The sequence below is a fragment of the Myotis brandtii genome, unplaced genomic scaffold, assembly GCF_000412655.1.
Source record: "Myotis brandtii unplaced genomic scaffold, ASM41265v1 scaffold470, whole genome shotgun sequence".
Taxonomy (NCBI): domain Eukaryota; kingdom Metazoa; phylum Chordata; class Mammalia; order Chiroptera; family Vespertilionidae; genus Myotis; species Myotis brandtii.
In genome coordinates, this window is record NW_005367953.1 from 2,206,922 (window position 1) to 2,227,722 (window position 20,801).

Here is a 20,801-nt window from a genome sequence, read left to right on the forward strand (position 1 = left end):
TCAAAACTTTCTGCTCATATCATAGATTTGCCCAGCTCTCCACTTCATAATTTACTTCTAGTCTCTCTACAGGTTTTAACTTTCTTATGCTACTAAAGTCTGCTGTAATTAAAACTCATTTGTCTCTTACTTCTTTCCTGACACTGACTCCATCTCTCAGTCATTTCTCCCTCTCTAGAGACTGAAAGATACCCAGACCTCCTTTTCATCTCCTCTCCACTGACAGCCACAGGTGGACATAGGCCTGCACTTCTGGGGAATGGCCCATGCTCAGAAATTACCATTCCCTCTCTCTCCTGCCCCTCTTCAAAACGCCAAACCCTTCGACATAGGGATATGTGAATTTGGCTAGGGAAGGGGGGACTCTCTGAGAGCCCATTACATTAAATCATATTGACAACTGCCTGTCACCCTACTTGAAATTATAACCAAGACCCAGAATTCTGTGTAGTATTCATAAACTAACAAGAAACAAACAAACAAACAAACAAAACAAGCCTCAGAGTCTTTTACTCTATGTTTATTTTAGAATAAAGATAGCATCCAATGACCAGTTCTGAGATCTTTGCCTAATATCTTAACCTTCTAAATTTAAGCTTCCGTATAAGCAGGAGGAGGAATAATAATATCAACCTCACCAAGCTTTTGTAAAGCCCTATGATACTGTAATGTAAAATACTTAGCACACTGCTGGGCACCAAATAGATTCTCAGTAAAGAGTAGTTTTTATGAATAACTTGGGATGATATGAAAGAAGTAGACAACCTCCATGGGATAGTCCAGCAGGATGTCCTGACCAACTGGAGGAGAAATAAAGCCACTACAGAAGTCAAGAGCGGGGAGAGGAGGAGGGGGAAGGGAGGAGGGGGGCTGCACGTCACAGAAGTAAAGAAAGAAGGCACTCAAGATAATGTGTTGAACACCACAGATTTTCCTGGAACCAGTACTGCCAAAGAATACTCTTTTGAATTTGGGACCAGCCTGTAAGCAGCCATCACAGTCTGATGTGTTTCCTGGAACTCAACATTTTCAATGCTACAATCAGGAAAGTCCTGGACTACCCAGTAGGAATTGGTCACCTTACCAGACACCACACTGCCACATTCCTGAGAAGTGAGAGCTCCACAGCCAGGGAGGGGGACTGTCAGGAAGGGCATCCCAACACTCTGCCCTTACCAAGGAAGACCGATGGTGATCACCCGAGAGCACTCCAAGAGAACCGGTGCCCAAAGTGCCAGGCGGAAATTTTAGACAAAAGGGAGCTAGCAACAATCAGTTCCCTTCTTCTATTTAATCCTTATATGATTAGCAAAAAATTAAATCATTTATAATAGCCTTATATTTCAGTTATCAAGTGCTGAATTAAAATGGAATGCAAACACTAAAATTTAACATGCTGCTAAAGATGAACATGCCTGAAATATTAATAGCAACTCTAAATGATTTATAATGCCCTCTTGGGGCATATTTTATGATTTATTGATGTCATTTTAGCTGCTCCATGGGTGACAGAGTCACCTCACCATGTGTGTGCTCTGGTGGGTTTCTAGGCTCGTTATTCAGAAAACCACACACTCAGATCTTTGCTGCATGCACATCAGACTGTAGGTGAAGTAGAAAAAGTAAAGATATGATTTTTTAAAAATAAATCAGAGAATTGTTGGGCTAAAAGTGATTCAAAATTAGTTATTTCTTATTTTCTCTACTTCTTGCTGGGCCATACTAAAGTTGCCTTCAATAAATGTACATTTCACAACTTCCCTTATTAATTTATAATGTCAGCGTTTGTTGACAAGAAATTCTACTTTAAATCTAACCTATTACCCCTTCTACATCAAGCAAAGCCCATTTTCTAAAGAATAACTCATGATTTCTTTAGTAGTTTACTTCCCTTTACTGACCTACTAATGCATTTTTCAAAACTTTCTGCTCATATCATAGATTTGCCCAGCTCTCCACTTCATAATTTACTTCTAGTCTCTCTACAGGTTTTAACTTTCTTATGCTACTAAAGTCTGCTGTAATTAAAACTCATTTGTCTCTTACTTCTTTCCTGACACTGACTCCATCTCTCAGTCATTTCTCCCTCTCTAGAGACTGAAAGATACCCAGACCTCCTTTTCATCTCCTCTCCACTGACAGCCACAGGTGGACATAGGCCTGCACTTCTGGGGAATGGCCCATGCTCAGAAATTACCATTCCCTCTCTCTCCTGCCCCTCTTCAAAACGCCAAACCCTTCGACATAGGGATATGTGAATTTGGCTAGGGAAGGGGGGACTCTCTGAGAGCCCATTACATTAAATCATATTGACAACTGCCTGTCACCCTACTTGAAATTATAACCAAGACCCAGAATTCTGTGTAGTATTCATAAACTAACAAGAAACAAACAAACAAACAAACAAAACAAGCCTCAGAGTCTTTTACTCTATGTTTATTTTTTTGTATCCAGTATATGATTTACTTTTTGGATGCCAGTTCAATGTTGCTGACTCATGGTCACTGTATTTTTTCACTATAGACATGGCTAGTCACTTCTTATTTTGGTGACATTTGTTTTTCCTCACTATGTTACAAAACTATAATTTCGTAGGCAGCACCCTATGATCCTATGATGTAGTATGTAATTGCTAGCTAAAGTTTAAACTCTAACAAACAATTTACCATGAGCCCAAAGGCTAAAGGGAAGCACGATATATAAATTTGTCACATTTCTTCTTTATCTCAGACATTTTGAAGATGTGATTATGCTTACAAAGATATGATACACAATGGTTACTCAACATGCACCTGTTTATGGAATGACTATATGTAATTAAGCACCTGCCTGGTCATAGCTGTTTAGTGAGCACCAGGCCAGTTCTAGCCAGGCACCAGGTGGGGGGGTCAGTAACTTGGATTAGGCTGAGTGGAAGCTCTCAGTTGAATAGTGGTAGGTGTTGCTTGAGACCTCTGGGGAGCATATACTGAGATGTCATTAGGAATGTAAAAGGTTTACTATACGAGGGAGTAACATTTGTGAAAGGGCCAGTTCTAGTCAGGCACCAGGTAAGGGATCAGTAACTTGGATTAAGCTGAGTGGAAGCTCTCAGTTGAGTAGTGGTAGGTGTTGCTTGAGACCTCTGGGGAGCAGATACTGAGATGTCATTAGGAATATAAAAGGTTTACTATACGAGGGAGTAACATTTGTGAAAAGAAAGAAGAAAGTAGGATTGGGTATGGGGAGCCATCAAACCATGATGACGACCTAAAAAGTCTCTGGCAGCCCAACGAGGAGCTCTGAACAAAGTGCCTGTTGAGGGGTCAGCATCAGTGGAAAGGGTCAGGCTGAGGGCCAGAGAAGAGCGTGGCCTGGGCTCCAAAGTGGAAGCAGACCTGAAGGAGTTAAGAACTGGAAGTGTCAGCTAACTCTACTCCTCCAGCCTGAGTAACAAGCTCTTTCTTCAAAGGGGGTCTGAGTGATGCATCTCTGTATCTATTACATGGACAACAACAACAACAACAAAAAGTAAGAGAGAACCAGAGTCCAAATTCTTGAACTCACTTGCACTAAGAATTGTAAAATTGGTGCAGTGGGTTCAAACCAAATAAGGTCAGGATTTAAAGGGGTGGGAGTGAGTTTTAGGGCTCAGGATGGCCTGAGCATTAGGTTTAACACCAGCTGGAATTTAATACTTCCTTTTATGGTAAGAGAAGCCACAGGCAGGCATGGATGGGTCATTCTGGCAGAAAGGACCAGGGGTGTGATATACAATAAAAAATATACAAAACAGTCCACAGGTGTCTCTGCTTTAACTAGAGATGTGACTTAAGAACTTCGGGGAACATATGGTGTTTGCTCTATGTTCTGCTGTTTTAATAGGAGAAGCCAAATGGCATAGACACCACTGCTACCTACACATGAATGAAGTCAAGCGTGGTGGTTAAGGAGGCAGGCTCTGGAATGAGACAATCAGACCAAGCCCCAGTGCTACTGCTTCTGGTTCTGTGACCTTGGGAAACTTATTTATCCTCACAGCTTCAGTTTATTAAATGTGAAGCATGGACAATAAATGATACCCATCAGGTGGGGTCGCTGTCCGGGTTAAACCCAAGTTATACAAAGTGGGAGTCCTGGACCAGCAGTGCCGCTGCCGTGTGGAAGCTTGTTAGAAAGGTGGGCTCCTGAGTCCCATCTCAGACCAACGGAATCAGAATCTCCATTTTCCTGAGACCCCCAGGTGATTTTGTGTGCGTGTTAACAGTTGAAAAGTACTGGATTAATGATATAATGTACATTGCTTGACATGTAGTAACCACACAATAGATACTTGTTTTTCTTTTTGTTCTTATAATGATTGCTATTTTCATTCTAAATCATCTTGAGTCACAAAGTGGGAGCGTGAACAAATCTTGCATCACTCAGCCCCCACAAGGCAGCTGCCTCAGGCTGGAGAAGCCCTGAGAAATACATCAGAGCCCTGGACACATCACTGCCGGCAGCCTGAGTTTAGCACCCTCCTTCTCCACCTGAGGGCTTCGTCCTGCACATCATAGCTCCAGCCGCCACAGCTCCATTGACCACAGCTCCAAGGAGGACAAGCACAGCCAAGAAGCCTACAGTGGGGAAGGTGGTCTGAGGAGGTAGCTCCCTTCTCTGGGTCAGGGGAGGTGGGGTCCTGTCCGGGTTAAACCCAAGTTATACAAAGTGGGAGTCCTGGACCAGCAGTGCCGCTGCCGTGTGGAAGCTTGTTAGAAAGGTGGGCTCCTGAGTCCCATCTCAGACCAACGGAATCAGAATCTCCATTTTCCTGAGACCCCCAGGTGATTTTGTGTGCGTGTTAACAGTTGAAAAGTACTGGATTAATGATATAATGTACGTTGCTTGACATGTAGTAACCACACAATAGATAATACTTGTTTTTCTTTTTGTTCTTATAATGATTGCTGTTTTCATTCTAAATCATCTTGAGTCACAAAGTGGGAGCGTGAACAAATCTTGCATCACTCAGCCCCCACAAGGCAGCTGCCTCCGGCTGGAGAAACCCTGAGAAATACATCAGAGCCCTGGGCACATCACTGCCAGCAGCCTGAGTTTAGCACCCTCCTTCTCCACCTGAGCGCTTCGTCCTGCACATCATAGCTCCAGCCGCCACAGCTCCATTGACCACAGCTCCAAGGAGGACGAGCACAGTCAAGAAGCCTACAGTGGGGAAGGTGGTCTGAGGAGGTAGCTCCCTTCTCTGGGTCAGGGGCTCGGGCAGCCCTCATGCTGCGCATGGCACATGTATCTCTGCTCCTCTCCAGAAGGCACCACCACTGCCATCCACGTCTGGAAGGTCCCAGCCTCTGCAGGCCTGGTCTCCACAAGCTCCGTGTCCTGGGTCTAGTCCTCCCTGTCATGCTGCAGGGTGGGAGCCCAGGGCCAGCACCTCAGGGTGACCTCGTGGTCAGAGATGGGGTGGTGGTCACATATGTCTTTGGAGGGTCTGCGCGTGACAGCATCTCCCTCCCTTTTACTAGTTATCTGCGGAGCCACTGCAGGCACGTGCCCTCCAGGTAGTTCCTGTAGTGTCCCCGCAGCACCAGTCGCCTCCCACTTTCACAGGGTGATTTGATCCAGGTGTCCGCCCAGGAGCGCAGGTCCTCATTCAGGGCAATGTCAAAGTCAAACTTCTTTACAAAGTAATTAGAAGGAATAAGGGAGGAAGGGAGGAAGAGAGGATGGGAAGGAAAGAGAGAGGGAGGAGAGAGGTTGGCAGGTTATGGAGGGATAAGTGTTTCTTCCTAACTCCCGCAACACATGCCCTTGTGTCTAAGTGGTGTTCTTGCATGCACTGTGGATGGGAAGCACACATCTCTTAAGCCACTGTTGCTTGGGGGCTGTTCATTGGCATTGAGTAGGAAATATCTTGGTGCCACTTAACAGAGGACTCTATTTCACCTGGCCTCCATTAGGGAGACATTCGGAGCCCTCCACAGTGCTCAGATGAGGAGGGAATGGAGGGACTGGCACTGAAGAGTTGCTCCCAGGCACACAAGTAGAGTTGGACATCAGTATTTTCCAGAACATTCCACACTCAAGCAGGTCTGTAGAAACAATTGATGAAGCCTGGAATTGAAGCAAGCTTTAACCCTGAGGTATGAAAAACCGGAGAACAGTCTAAAAATAGCAGCTTGGGCCCATCCCAGCACTGAAGCCTGGGACATTGAAGAGCATAACTATTGATGAGGAAAAGGGAAGCCCAGGAGAACAGGTATCCCAACAGAAAATACTCCCGGAGCCACTCGTGCAGAGGACAAAGAACTGGAAAATGAGATCAAGTTCCACTTTACGATAGCTTATAGTTTGTTGTCCATATATTTTTAAAAAATATTTTTATTGATTTCATAGAGGAAGGGAAAGGGAGAGAGAGATAGAACCATCAATAATGAGAAAGAACCATTGATCGGCTGCCCCCTGCACACCCCACACTGGGGACTGAGCCCGAAACCCAGGCAAGTGCCCTGACCGAGAATCGAACCATGACCTCCTGTTTCCTAGGCTGACGCTCAACCACTGAGCCACACTGGCCAGGCTGTTGTCTATATTAATGCTGAGGCTGGGCATTATTTTTAATTCCAGGGCTTGGTTTTGGTTATTCTCAAAAATTATTGTATTATATTATATTTATAAAGCCCTCAGTTAAAAGGACCCTCAAATTATATCATACCGATATCTGGGACCAAATAGACCCAAGCTGAACATTACGTTAGGGTTCTGATACCCAGCTTGAGTAAAGAGAAACACCTAGAAAGCACTGCCTCAAGCTTGATTTCGCTCTCAGTGTAACACGTCACACAGCCATCCCTCTGAGGATTGAAAGATAACAGGTTAGCAAGCAATGTGAAACAAATCACTCTGTGAATAGGGTATTTTGAATTGAAAAAAGATGGCATAATGAACCAGACTACAAAATATGTAGTAAGAATCCTAGATTTGAATGGAGTAGAATCAATAGCTGAAATTGAGGAAGTGTTTAGATTAAAAACGAATATGACTGTTTATAAATAAAGCTTTAATTAACATTTGTGCTTAAATAAAACATTACAAATTGTACTTTTAGCATCCCCGGGTTCTTCGGGGATGCACTGACTACAAGGGACTAACCACAGCCGTGAATAATTCATGTGGAATAGAGAGCCATAGATAAAAAGAGAAGAGCAGTTGATTGGTTTTTTTCCAAGAAATTGTTAATGTTACCTTATATTTTATTGAACCAGCCTCAAAAAATAACAGAGCCCGAGCATTATTGTTGCCGTTATTACCTTTCCTTTCCAAGTGCCATATCTTGTTCTCTCTTGAGTTGATATATTCTGATTACTTTTGCTTACTTTAAAGATTAAATTTTCCTGGAAAAAAAAATGCTTGACTAGAACCTCTCATATTTGATTTTATTCAGTTATAAACACTGCTATCAAAATTAAATAATCCCCCTTATCTTATTGAAATCTGTTTGTTCATTTCCTTCCATTTAATATATATAACTGTTCCCCAGTGCCCTTTCTCCCTAATTACAAAGAACAAGTGTGTCTTTCATTAGTCACAGCCATAGCTACAGCCCCACATCACCCAAGGAATCAGGGCAGCTGACACAAAGCCTGCAAATATCACCATGGCAGAATTGACTGTGACTGAAAGATTCCGTGGGTCCAATTCACCTTGGATTAAGCCAGGGAACTGATTTCCAGGACCTCGAAATCAGCTGTGATGGAGCAAACAGGCAATTTAGTGAGAGTCACAGATGTAGGGTCTGGTTTAGGCTATTTGACTCTTTTCATTTCCAGAAAAGCTTTAGTGGCCAATACTGTTCCATGTTTCCTATCAGGCTCATCATTGTTTGTTGAAAGTGTGCTAGCCCTGGCCTGTGTGGCTCAGTGGGTTGGAATGTCACCTGTGCACTGAAAGGTTGCAGGTTTGATTCCCAGTTGGATTGCACGAGTGGGCACAGCTTCAGCTGAAGCCTGGACAGGCTAGAGTGGCTTCCTGATCAATGTTTCTCTCTCACATCAATGTTTTTCTCTCCCCCCACCCGCCCTTCCTCTTTCTCTGAAATCAATGAAAAACATATCATTGGTAAGGATTTAAAAAATAAAATAAAATGTGTTATTCACCCTGGTGTATGAATCTAATCTAAATATGCACCAAGTGTCTCTCTTTGTTTGGGGCTTTGGTTTTATGATTTGACGTGTGTGTGTGTGTGTGTGTGTGTGTGTGCGCGCGCACTTTTGTTTTTGGCTCTTGTTCAGAGAAACTAAGATCAGAGCTCTGTATGTTCAGCTTTAAGCGGTTATACTTTTTTATTTTTTACCTTTGATAAAAAGTCCAATTCTCCACAGAAGAAAAATACAAATTGGACAAAATTTGATCTTTGTGAGTTGTAGGAACTGCTTTGGTTTGATGGGGCAACTTGAGGTGGAGCTTTGGACAAAGAAAGTCATGTTAGGTCCAGTCCCTCCCAGTATGCACTCCTTCCTCCCCAACCTCTCATCCTCAACTGCTAAAACAAAACTAAATCACAAGGATCTTAGACTAGGAGGCTTAAACAACAAGCATTTATATCTCATAGTTCTGGAGGCTGGGAAGTCAAAGATCAAGGTGCCAACAGACTCAGTGAGGGCCAAATAGCCATCTTCTAACCGTGTCCTAACGTGGTGGAAGGGTCAAAAGCTCTCTGAGGTCTCTTTTATAAGAGCACTAATCCCTGCACCCCTATGTTCATAGCAGCACAATTCACAATAGCTAAGATCTGGAAACAGCCTAAGTGCCCATCAGTAGATGAATGGATTAGAAAACTGTGGTACATCTACACGATGGAATACTATGCTGCTGTAAAAAAGAAGGAACTCTTACCATTTGCAACAGCATGGATGGAACTGGAAAGCATTATGCTAAGTGAAATAAGCCAGTCAATGAAGGAAAAATACCACATGATCTCACACATTCATGGATAATAGAATGAATCTAATCTAATTATGCACCAAGTGTCTCTCTTTGGCTTTGGTTTTATGATTTGACGTGTGTGTGTGTGTGTGTGTGTGTGTGTGCACTTTTGTTTTTGGCTCTTGTTCAGAGACACTAAGATCAGAGCTCTATATGTTCAGCTTTAAGCGGTTAGACTTTTTATTTTTTACCTTTGATAAAAAGTCCAATTCTCCACAGAAGAAATATACAAATTGGACAAAATTTGATTTTTGTGAATTGTAGGAACTGTCTTGGTTTGATGGGGCAACTTGAGGTGGAGCTTTTGATAAAGAAAGTCATGTTGGGTCCAGTCCCTCCCAGTATGCACTCCTTCCTTCCCAACCTCTCATCCTCAACTGCTAAAACAAAACTAAAGCACAAGGATCTTAGACTAGGAGGCTTAAACAACAAGCATTTATATCTCATAGTTCTGGAGGCTGGGAAGTCAAAGATCAAGGTGCCGACAGACTCAGTGAGGGCCAAATGGCCATCTTCTAACCGTGTCCTAACGTGGTGGAAGGGTCAAAAGCTTTCTGAGGTCTCTTTTATAAGAGCACTAATCCCATTCATGGGAGTTCTAACCTCTTGATCTAATCACCTCCAAAAGGCCCCACCTCCTAATGCCTTCACATTGGGGGGTTAGGATTTCAACATATGGGGGTGGGGCACACCTATTTGGTCCATAAAAACAGGTCACCAGATTTGCTAGTGTCAAGAGAAGTAGAGAGATGATATCAGTAAAATATAATATGTATTACTGATATGTCTTATTTCACAGATTGTTTCTTGAATAAAAGCCAGCTTTGCCCCAAGAGGGTCCCTCGTGTCCATATAAGCAGGAAATCAGTTTACCTCTTGGATTCCCTTGCCCCTTCCATACATGTAGAAAGTCCAGGATGAAAAATAATCTCAGGAGGGAATTCTGCTTGTACCCATCTCACTGCTTTGCTACTTTGGAGTCAAATGTACTCCCTTATTGCTGGAGAAATTAATAGCAGTTACTGAAGCTGTTGATTTAGCATGAGTGGTCACACCGAAGGCAGATGGAGCTGCAGCTGAAGCCTGGACAGGCCAGAGTGGCTTCCTCTGCCTGATGCTGCTGTTTCTGCTGGTATTTAAATAGTGTCTGAAGTGATCAGCTGAGCTGGCCTCTGCCAGTATACCCCTCTCCAGTCCATAGTGAATCTTCCGGTTCTGTGGAGGGGTTCCAATACCTTAGCTTCCTACTGCAGCTCTTTCGATTCACTCCCTGGCCTTTTCCCCATGTCAGGAGCCTCATCCTGGATGCTGGTACCAGGAATGTCATGGACCCAAACCACCTGACCTCTTACTTGTCACCCCTTAGAAATAGAGCCCCCTTCTATTTTCAGACCCTAGCCAAGGCTCAGATCTTACCACCAAGTGAGTGAAAGGGGAGGAAAATTTCATCAACAGCTATTATTACAGGATCTCTAACCCCTACACATTTTAGGTACAAGGCAGTTTTCTACTTTATGTATAATGCTTTCTTGAAAAGATGAATAGCAGCTTGCCCTAACTGGTTTGGCTCAGTGGATAGAGCGTCGGCCTGCGGACTGAAGGGTCCCAGGTTCGATTCCTGTCAAGGGCATGTACCTTGGTTGCGGGCACATCCCCAGTAGGGGGTGTGCAGGAGGCAGCTGATCGATGTTTCTCTCTCATTGATATTTCTAACTCTCTATCCCTCTCCCTTCCTCTCTGTAAAAAATCAATAAAATATATATTTTTTTTAAAAAGATGAATAGCAGCTAAATGTGAGAATTTTGAAACACTACTTGGGATCCATTTCATGTGTCCTAAAAATACATTTAATTATCTATTTCATATATAGATGGTGAACATGGTTGCTTCTTATAAGAAAATGGTGTGGGTGGGGGAACAAAGTCAGAAAACAGTTATTTTTCATAAGACAACGGATAGAACTGTTGGTTCTTTAAAATATAACCATTTGTAGATTTAATAATATAAAGTATAAAAAATTTAAGAACAAATGCTACTTTGTGATTTTTAAAAAGCTTTGGATAGAAGTAAATCAGCATATACACTCAGGAAAAAGAATGGCTTCAGACTTCTCAGCAACAACACCAGACACCAAAGACAAAGAGAAATGCTAATTTTTGAGGAAAATTATTTCCAAATTAGAATTATATTCTCAAACTCTTATGTCTTGCAGTAGAATCAAGATACCTTTAGACATATAAGGCATGTTGGCCAGGTTTGTTTAATACAGAAGTTTCTCTAATCAGTGGCTATGGTCTGAATGTTGTGTCACCTCAACCCCAAAATAAATGCATATGCTGAAATCCTAATGCCCAATGTGATAGTATGGGGTTTGAAAGGTGGTTAGGTCATGAGGGTGGAGCCCTCATGAATGAGATTAATGCCCTTATAAAAGAGAAGACTCAAGAAAGCTCCCTTCACCTGACAGGTGTTGCTCAGTGGTTGAGCGTCAAACTATGAACCACGATGTCACAGTTCAATTCCTGGTCAGGGAACATGCCTAGGTTGCAGCTGACCAATGATTCTCTCTAATCATTGATGTTTCTATCTCTCTCTCACTCTCCCTTCCTCTCTGAAATTAATAAAAATGTATTTAAAAAAGAAAAAAGAGCCCAGCTGGCGTGGCTCAGTGGTTGAGCATCGACCAGGTCACAGTTTGATTTCCAGTCAGGGCACATGCCTGGGTTGTGGGCTCAATTCCCAGCGGAGGGTGTGCGGGAGGCAGCTGATCAATGATTCTCTCTCATCATTGATGTTTCTATCTCTCTCTCCCTCTCCTTCCTCTCTGAAATTAATAAAAATATATATTTTTTAAAAGAACAAGAAAAAAGAAAGAAAGCTCCCTTGTCCCTTCCAACATGTGAGGGCACAGTGAGAAGTTGGCAGTCTGCAATCTGGAAGAGGATCCTCACAGAACCCGAGCATGCTGGCACCCCGGTCTTAAATTTCCAGCCTCCAGAATGGTGGGAGATAAATTTCTGTTGGCTTCATGCCACCCGGTCTGTGATATGCTGTGATAGCAGCCTAAATAGACTGACCCCAGTTTAAGCTGAAAGGACCAGTTAGGAGGTAGAGAGCTCACAGACTGGCAGGTAGAAAACAGACTGTGCTTCTGAGAGTGACATCCCAGCACCACAGCACAGAGCTGCCCACCAAGGAAGTCGCTGCCTCAGGCATAAGCCGGGAGGCTGCTGTCACAGGTGCCAGTTCCAGCCTCTGCCTCCGCCATCGTCAGGAGATTGCTACATCAGGTGCTTCAGACACACATTGGACTCCAGTACCCCGTTGTGCTCTCTTACCCAGATCTGCACCTGCCAAGTGGAAGCCTCAGGCCCACCTCTTTCCCAAGGAATTCAGCTCTGCACGCAGAGTCTGACCGGCACACATGCAGCTGACTGGTGGGATCAAAATCACATGTCTGCAATCTAGCAACTGAAAAAATGACTGGAAAATGTTCTTTGTTAAGAATGCAGAATTTATAATGTGGGAAACTTTAAATGATGGGAAGGAGACGTTTAAAAATTTGAGACAGCCTGAATGATAAATGACCCCTACATGCAGATTTGAACTTTTACCTCTTATGGACTCTTTCTTAGGAAACAACCAAAACATACTAGCTTCTTTGCCAAACCAGGAAATATATCAAGAAAGAAGGAGATACAAAATTAGATAATAGGGGATCAAACACAGGGAGACAGACAAAGGAAGTTCCCAAGATGATGATGAAGGGAAGGTCTAAGCAGCCCTAGGTGTGAGCAGGAAGATGGAGCTTGCACAGGGAGTGGGAACGGGGGAAGGGGAGAATCAGATCCATTACTGATGCTTTCACTCTTATTGAAAATATCCAATGGACCTGGAGAGTATTATTCTGAGTGAAATAAGCCAGTCAGAGAAAGATAAGTATCACACGATCTCACTCATATGTGAATCTAATGAGCCAAGTAAACTGATGATCAAAAATCAACCCATGGAAATATGAACAGACTGTTGAACCTCAGCAGGAGGGCCGGGGAGGGTGGATGGGAAGAGATCAACTAATGAACTTGTATGCACATATGCATAACCCATGGACACGGCAGTTGGGTGGTAGGGGCTTGGTGGGGGAGGATGGGAGTGGCTGGAAGAGGTTAATCGGGGGGAAACAATAAAGATTTAAAAATAAAAAAGAAAGTATCCAGATGACTGAGACCCTGGAGATGCTTTCTCAGTGTTGGGGGTCCCATGAGGGAAGGCAGAGGCAGTGCTTATACCAAAGAATGGAGGAGAAGTAGCTTGCAGGGTGAGCAAGCAAGGGGACCAGCATGTGCCTGGACAGTGATGGGGAGGGGAGGAGGAATGCTAGACAGGTGGCAAGGCTGGGAGGTGCCAGGTGAGGCTGTAAGATAGACTTGCTGAGTCTCAGGGCCTAGTGATGACCTGTAAAAGAGGCAGCTGTCTCTAAAGCCCCAACATGGCCATCTGCAGACTGTCAATCTAGAAGTCACAAAGTTCTGAGTCCTCCCAGGAGCCCCCAGGACCCCACCATGCTCCCTAAGTCCACCTGGAGCCCATGCTTCAGTGTGAGTCTGCTGGGGAAACACAGAGGCTCTCCCAAGGGGCACCCTGATCCAGCTTTGGCTCAGGCTGATGGGGACAAGAAACTAAAGTGGTGGCCACTGTCTCCCTCCTTCCTCTGAAATAAGCCCAGGAGCCTCCAGCCCCTGGGACCTCCCCTGGAATTCTACTCCACACTGAGGAACCCCACACCAGGGCTGAGGCTAATACAGCCGTGGGCAAACTACGGCCCGCGGGCCGGATCCGGCCCGTTTGAAATGAATAAAACTAAAAAAAAAAAAAAAAGACCGTACCCTTTTATGTAATGATGTTTACTTTGAATTTATATTAGTTCACACAAACACTCCATCCATGCTTTTGTGCCGGCCCTCCGGTCCAGTTTAAGAACCCATTGTGGCCCTCGAGTCAAAAAGTTTGCCCACCCCTGGGCTAATAGTACAAGTGTGCCATCTTTTTAAAAAGCCTCTTTCCCAGCATTTGCTCCTGGTGTTTATCCCTAAAGGGGGAGGCAGCCCCCAGCAGACTGGCAGCTGCCCCTACCCCCTCTGGGAGGAATTTCCAAGCAGGTCCTTCAAGTCACAAGTATCAGGAAGGTGGGGGCTCTGCAGAAAAAAAAAGAAAAAAAGAAAGGATCCAGAGAATTATGATAGGCACCTAGAGCAGTGAACAATTGCAGGAGGAAAGGCAAGTATTATCCCTGAGAAAATAAAAAAGGTTATAAATAAGGACATATAATCTTCGCAGGCTCCATGTCTCAGGTGTGAATAGCATTTGCCTGGGCATGATGGTGCAAACACTTGGTATTGATAGCAAAGCAGTCATGTAACTACATTGGCAGGTTGGAGTTGGAAGGAAGAGTACAGCGGTTACAAGCAGTAAGTTCTCATCTTCCACTTTAGGAAGCCAAAGAAACTATCTAACATTGAAAAAAATCAAGAAATCCTACCATCTATACTAATAAAAGGGTAATATGCTAATTTAACCGGGTTGACCGGACATCTTCCGGACATCCGACTTCCTTCCGGACAAAGCCATGGTGGCGAGGGCCGAGGCAGAGGTGGTTAGGGGTGATCAGGCCAGCAGGGGAGCAAGCAGTTAGGGCCGATCAGGCCGGTGGGGGAGCAAGCAGTTAGGGGCAAGATCAGGCCAGCACAGGGGGAGCAAGCAGTTAGGGGGTGATCAGGCTGGCAGGGGAGGGCAGTTGGGGGTGATCAGGCTGGCAGGGGAGTGGTTAGGCGGTGATCAGGCCAGCAGGCAGAGGTGTTTAGGGGCAATCAGGCAGGCAGGCAGAGGCGGTTAGGGGCTATCAGGTAGGCAGGCAGGCAAGCAGTTAGGAGCCAGCGGTCCTGGATTGTGAGAGGGATGTCTGAGGGGTCCCAGATTATAGAGGGTGCAGCCTGGGCTGAGGGACACCACCCATGCACGAATTTTGTGCACCGGGCCTCTAGTATATAATAAAGAGCTATATGCTAATTATACCGAACAGCTTTACCTTCCAGATAAAGCTGGGGCTGTGTGGGCTGGCCGAGGCTTCAAGGGGCTCTGAGGGCTGAGCCCCTTGCATGAATTTCATGCATCAGGCCTCTAGTAGTAATATAAGCATATTAGAATGTGGAAGTAAATACCAGAAGAAAGTTTTTTTAATGTCAAAAATTGTTACATTGAGCAGAATTTTGGAGTAGGAAGAGGTGAAGACTGCTGTTTTCATTATATGCCTGACACATATATATATATGCACACACATTAATTACAATAAAAAAAATAAATGAGGGAAAAAAGTATCCTTTGTAGCCTCTCTCCTTGAGACTTATACATTTGTCTCAAATTCTCCCCTTTCTATGGTACACCTTCTCATTCCGTAAACCATTCTCTCATCCTGTCAGGATGACAAACTACATTGGCCACTGGCTCCTTCCTGAAAATTAACCCTAGAGAACTAGAGGGAAACTTGGATTTGAGGAATTAATAACAAAAAATAAAATGCAATAAAACACTATGAGAAGTCCCTGGGGAGTCTGAAGACTCAGGAATTATTATATGGGAGATGAGTGAGGGGTGGGGAGTAGGAGGGAAAGGAGAGAAGCCTTCAGCCTGGGGGATCAGCAGCCACAGGTGACTGTGAGAAGAGAAGTAAAAGAACAACGTAATGTCCTGCTCTCACCTCTCCCCAACAATCAACAGCCTGCCAATCACTGTGGAAACAGGCAAGGGGCAGGAGGGTACAACAAGGAGAGATGAAAAGGGTGGATGTGTACAAGCCAGCTACCCTTTGATGTTCACCACTGAACTCGCCCACTCCTAACCTCCAGGGTAAGGGGAACAAATCCATGGAGAGATTCTTCTGGAGAGTTTAAAATGGTAAATACAGTCATAGGGTAAATACACCCTGCTTAACAATGGGGATACATTCTGAGAAATGCATTGTTAGGTGATTCGCTGAGTGCACTTACACAAACCTAGGTGGTATAACCTACCATATGGTATAGCCTATTGCTCCTAGGCTACAAACTGTACAGCATGTTACTGTACAAAAAAAAACGCAAGACTAAATCAGGCACAAGAGAAAATGACGCAATCAAGAAGCACAAGAGATATAGAAGGCTTCTGCCAACATAACACAGCATACTGTTTTACAGGAACCTTTTGTTTATAAGTAGAAAGACTACACTCTAAAATAACAATTAAAAGTATAGTAAATAAACCAGTAACATAGTCATTTATTGTTAAGTGTTATGTACTGTACATAATTGTATAAGCCATACTTTTATATGTCTGGCAGTGCAGTAGCTTTGTTTACACCAAGATTGCCGGGAACATGTGAGTAATGTGCTGTGCTATGACATCACTTGGTGATAGGAATTTTTTAGCTCCAATGTTATCTAATGGGATCGCCATTGTACATGTGGTTCTCTGTTGACCAAAACATTGTTTTGGCTGTATACACTAGGAAAGTTATTTGTGGAATTGGCCAATTGGAATAATGACCATCAGTTCTTGGCCTTTGAGGCTCTCTTTCCTGGCTTTCATTCACCTACATCAACTGGAGGTTGGGCTATAGTCATTTTCCAACATACTATACTGGTAACCGTGTGTAGTAACTGATACACATGGAAAGAGGAGTTTGAGGGACAAAATAACTAGAAATCCATGTAAGTTTAACTACTATATAAGAAAGCAACAAACTCAACAGTGTAAACCATCTAAATAGAATTATGGGAGGAAATGGAACAAGAAATTAAAATAATGAAGATGAATATATTAAGAAGTGAGGGCTGATATCAGCAATATGAAGCAAGAACAAGAAAAAAAAAGGACCCACTTGAGTACTAAGTATGAAATTTGTAATAACTGAAATGAATAAAACAACAGATAAGAAATATAGCAAGATGAATAACTTGATGCATAAATCAGTGAGTTTGAAGATCAGATGAGAAACTCCTGGAAGTCAACAGGAAAGTGTAAAAAGATAGAAAATACAAAAGAAAGCTGGAGGCTGGGAGGAAAAGTGCTGGCAAGTGAGCAGTGAGTTTGTGCTGGTGTCAATTTGGCTGAACTACGGCTCTCCAAATTCCTTCTCCTGTACATTTTCAGTTATGATGGGCCTTAAGCCAGATCCGTGATCTTATTGTATTTGATGTTCTCTTTGTTATCTCTGAAAATTTTTAAAATTCTTTCCATATCTTTTTTTTTTAAATTTTGTTCTGATGTTTCTAGGTTTGGAATTTTCCTTATCTCCTATTAATTGTTTCTATTTTTCTTATCTGGGTACAATAGTCAGAGTTCAATCAGAGAAGCAAAATCGTTAGGGTGTGTGTGTGTGTGTACACAATAACATATATATAGACACACATACATATGAGTTCACTAAATTATTTGTCTAGTTAGGAGAAATATACAGATATTGATAAATTTAAGAATTATTAGGAATAAGTAAACATGAGTAAGTATCTTAAGGGCAGCCACATGTGAACAGAAATAGAATAATTTTTGAGCTAGCAGAAAATAAAGTGTAGTGAATTAAAAATATGAGACATGGCCCAGCTAAAGTGGCTCAGTGGTTGAGTGTCAACCTATGAACCAGAAGGTCACAGTTCAATTCCAGGCCACATGCCCCGGTTGTGGGCTCGATCCCCAGTGTGGGGCGTGTAGGAGGCAGCCAATCAATTATTCTCTCTCATCATTGATGTTTCTCTCTCTCTCCCTCTCCCTTCCTCTCTGAAATCAATAAAAATATATATTTTAAAAAATGAGATATGGTAGGAGAAATCATTCCTAATATAATAGTAATTACAAGAAGCGCAAATGAAGTTAACTCACAAATAACAAATACTCTCTGATAGTATTAAGAAATAAAAATAAAATACAAAAATATGTTGTTTTTGAGAAACATTCTTAAAACCAAAAGATTCAAAAGGTTGAAAATGAAAGAGTAAAAGACCAAAAAACAAAAACAAAAACAAAAACAAACAAACAAAAAAACCCATGAAAGAAATCTGGAATTCCAATCAAAATAGCTGATAAAAAAGAATTTAAGGTAAAAGATAAACAAAACAATAAAGGGCTAAGACATAATCATCACAAACATATGCATGCAGTGAATAATAGGTTACAATAACTGACAGCATACAGAGAGAAATACTTGCAGTTTTTAACATCCAGCTATCTAAAATGTATAATTAGTAGGCTTATACTATTACTTATATTGTTTAGATCTTTGATAGGAATGTTCTAATGGCATGCTATATATAATATATATCTTTTGATATGTGTGTTATAAAAGTTCATGCAACAAATAGCAAATACATATTTTAGGAGTATGTACATACTTATGCAAATTTTTAGGCCTAACAGAGATCTCAATAAAGTTTTCAGGTACAATATCTTGTAGATTACATCTTCCAAACATAAAAAAAATAATAGTAGACATGAGTAACAAATTTTTTAAATGTCCCTTATTTTAAAAATACTATGTTACTAAATAACTCATAGTTTAAAAATGAAATTATAATCAAAATAAATAAAAAATCTAGAATTAAATGAATGTGAAAACACAAAATGTATGGGACATAACTAAAGCAGTATTTAGAAGAGCATTTATACCTTTAAATATACTTATCAGGAAACAATAAAAGTTTAAAAGAAATATGCTCAGCATCCAACTGAATAAGTTATAAAATAGAACATCAAGGCAAACCCAATGAAGAAAAATGATATAATAAAAAAGAAACAATATAATAATTTTTTAGTAAAGGAGATTAGTAAGACTAAAAGCTCTGCTTTTGAAATATTACCAAGACAAACCTGATAAGTCTCATAAGAAGAAAAAGAGCCAAAAAAGTAAATAAAATAGGAATAAAAAAAATAAAGATAAGGGAATAATTACAGATTTAAAAAACAAATGTAAATAAAGTGGATAAATTCCTGGAAAACATAAAATGCCAAACTGGTAAAAAAAGAAAAAGGGAATTTAAAATAGACTCAAGAAATGCAATTGGTAGTTAAAACTCCAGTCTTTTCCTGTGGGAGCCACTGGGGTGAGAGGAGCGAGGCTCTTTCCTCTCCACACCAGGCTGGGTGCTCGTCCACTGATATCAGTGTACTCCGAAAAGGGGGAATCATCTGGCAAAAATGTCACTTTGCCTGCTGTGTTCCAGGCTCCCATTTGACCAGATATTGTGAATTTTGTTTACTCTAACTTGCGAAAAAACAATAGACAGCTCTATACTGTCAGTGAATTGACAGGTCAGGAAATCAGTGCTGAGTCTTGGAGTGCTGGCAGAGCTGTGGCTCAAGTTCCCAGAGTTCGAGGTGGTGGAACTCATCGTTCTGGCCAGGGTCCTATTGAAAATACATGCTATGGCCCTGACCGGTTTGGCTCAGTGGATGGAGCATCGGCCTGCGGACTCAAGGGTCCCAGGTTCGATTCCGGTCAGGGGCATGTACCTTGGTTGTGGGCGCATCCCCAGTAGGGGGTGTGCAGGGGGTAGCTGATCTATGTTTCTCTCTCATCGATGTTTCTAGCTCTCTATCCCTCTCCCTTCCTCTCTGTGAAAAATCAATAGAATATATTTTTTTTAAGAAAGAAAATACATGCTATGGGGGCCACATGTTTGTATCAACCAAAACCTGGTGCCATTGGCACCAGAGGGAACACAACACAGAAGCAATATACTGTCTACTCTGTCCTTCTGTGCTGGCTGCCATGGACTTACCAGCACTGCTCATGTCTAAAGGTCATCATATTGAGGAAGTCCCTAAATTTCCTTTGGTGGTTGAAGATAAAGTTGAAGGCTATAAGAAAACCAGGAGGCGGTTTTGCTTCTTAAAAACTTAAGGCCTGGAATGATATAAAAAAGGTCAATGCCTCTCATCGGATGAGAGCTGGCAGAGGCAAAAAGAGAAACTGTCGTCATATCTAGAGCAGGGGACCTTGCATCATCTATAATGAAGACAATGGTACCATCAAAGCCTTCAAAAACATCCCTGGAATTACTCTGCTTAATGTAAGTCAACTGAACATTTTGAAACTTGCTCCTGGTGGACATGTGGGCCATGTCTGCATTTGGACTGAAAGTGCTTTCCACAAGTTAGATGACCTATGACACTTGGCATAAAGCTGCCTCTCTCAAGGGTAACTACAACCTTCCCTTGTAAAAGATGCTCAATACAGACCTTAGCAGAATCTTGAAAAGCCCAGGAATCCAGAGTCCTCCATACATTGCGGTGCAAGAAGATTCATCTCATAGTCCTGAAGAGGAATACACTAAAACACCCGAGAATCACGTTGAAGCTAAACCCATATGCAAAGACCATGCACCAGAACACCATTCTTTGCCAGGCCAAGAACCATAAGTTCCAGGTGGATAAAGCAGCAGCAGTGCTAAAAGCCAGATCAGATAAGAAGGGGCTTCCAGGCAAGAAGCCTGTGGTAGGGAAGAAAGGAAAGAAGGCTGTTGTTTGCCTTCTTATTAAAGGCAAACAAACAAAAGAACAGCAAACAAAACTCCATCCCAAAGATCTCTAGACCTGGATGCTTTTAAAATGGACTCTATCATGTGGAATCTCGGAAGGAAGGTGGGAGAGGGTGGGGGGTGGGAGGTCATCAACCAAAGACCTTGTATGCATATACTAGTATGCATAACGCATGGACGAAGAGGGGACATATATAATACTTTCAACAATAAATGTTTAAATTAATTAATTAATTAATTAAAATGTACTCTATCAAATTTTCAAGTACACAA

General features: G+C 42.3%; 1 pseudogene; it reads left to right on the forward strand.

Annotated features, from left to right (window-relative positions):
- Positions 1–747: 747 nt before the first annotated feature.
- On the forward strand, positions 748–20,581 carry LOC102253915 (annotated as a pseudogene).
- Positions 20,582–20,801: the final 220 nt, after the last annotated feature.